We start from the raw sequence: 1,833 nt of genomic DNA, 5'->3' as shown, positions 1-1,833 counted from the left end.
TTGTATAGAGCATGGGTTCACAACCTGGGGACCACAGACCCCGAGCTTAATGGTGTTGATCCATGGCATATAGAAGTTTGGGAACCCCTCAGTAGAGGAACACTTTTCATGTAGTTTTCATTTGGTCACCTTCCTACAGGAAAGGTCTAAATAATGCCATTACTTTCAAGGTAATTATAGAAAAGGATAGGTCTGGTCCTCGGGTTGAGATTCTAAATTGGAGAAAGGTCAGTTGTGATGGTATCAGAAAGGATCTGGCAAGTGTGGATTGGGACAGGCCTTTTTTAGACAAAGGTGTACTTGGTAAGTGGGTAGCTGTCAAAAGTGTAATTTTGAGAATACAGAATTTGTATATTTATGTACATACAGTATATGGGTATTAGGATACATAGGTACGGATTAGGGATAGTCAGCATAGTTTTGTGTGAGGCATCTCATGTCAAACCAGTCTTTCAGAGTTCTTTGAGGAAGTTACCCAGAAAAGTTGATGAAGGCAATGCAGTGGACGTTGTCTACATGGATTTTAGCGAGGCATTTGCCAAGGTCACACATGGGAGCTTGGTCAAGAAGGTTCAGTCTCTTGGCATTCAAGATGAGATAGCAAATTGGATTAGACATTGACTTTGCGGAAGAAGCCAGTGAGTTGTAGTACATTGTTGCCTCTTTAACTGGAGGCTTGTAACTAGTGGTGTGCCAAAGGGTCCATTTGTGTTTGTTATCTGGATGATATTCTAGTATACCGGTTCAGCAAATTTGTATATTGGTGTGTAATGGACAGCAACAAAGGCCATCAAAGCTTGTGGGATCCAGACCAACTGGAAAAATGGCAGATGGTGTTTATTGACGACGAGTGTGGGGTGTTGCACTTTGGGAGGACCAACCAGGGTAGGTCTTACACAGTGAGTGGTAGGGCACTGAGGAGTGTGGTAGAACAGAGGAACCTGGGAATACAGCTCCATATTTCCTCGAAATTGAAATTGGTAGATAGGGTCATAAAGAAATGATGGCCTTCATAAATCAATATATTGAATGCAGGAGTTGGAATGTTAAGTTGAAATTGTATGAGACATTGGTGAGGCATAATTTGGAACATTGTATGCTGTTTTGGTCACCTGCCTACATGAAAGATCTAAGTAAGATTGAAAGAGCGTAGAGAAAATTTACAAGGATGTTGCTGGGACTTGAGGACCTGAGTTATAGGAAAAGGTTGAATAAGTTAGGGTTTTATTCCCTAAAACATGGAAGATTAAAGGGAGATTTGATAGAGGCATATAAAATTTGGATGGGTATAGATAGAGTCAATGCCAGCAGGTTTTTTCATTGAGGTTGTGAGAGTATAACTAGAGGTCGTGTTAATGGTGAAAGGTGAAATTGTTTAAGGAGAACATGAGGGAGAACTATTTCACTCAGAATGTGGTGACTGTGGATCAAGCTGGTTGATGCAAGTTCAATTTCAACATTTAAGAGAAACTTGGATTGGTATATTGGTGCTAGAAAGTTTATGAGCACTGTAGAATTTTCTCTGTTTCTGCATAAGTATGATCTAAAATGTGATCAGATCATCACATGTCCTAAAAGTAGATAAAGAGAACCCACAAATAAATAACACAAAAAACATTATACTTGCTCATGTATTAATTTGAGAAAAATGATCCAGTAATACACGTATTTGTTGGAAAAAGTATGTGAACCTGTGTGGTAATGCTGCCTACAAAAGTCCAGGTGAAGGTTTAATGGGACTAGGCAAATTAATGATCTGGCACAGTCCAGACAGGCCGAAGTGCCAGTTTTTGTGCTGCTGTATTCTATGAATCTACTTTATATTGGTTCTTC

This window comes from Hypanus sabinus, chromosome 17 (genome assembly GCF_030144855.1).
Source record: "Hypanus sabinus isolate sHypSab1 chromosome 17, sHypSab1.hap1, whole genome shotgun sequence".
NCBI classification, from domain to species: Eukaryota; Metazoa; Chordata; class Chondrichthyes; order Myliobatiformes; family Dasyatidae; genus Hypanus; species Hypanus sabinus.
The sequence above is the reverse complement of the archived record's forward strand: the minus strand, read 5'-3'. Positions refer to the sequence as shown.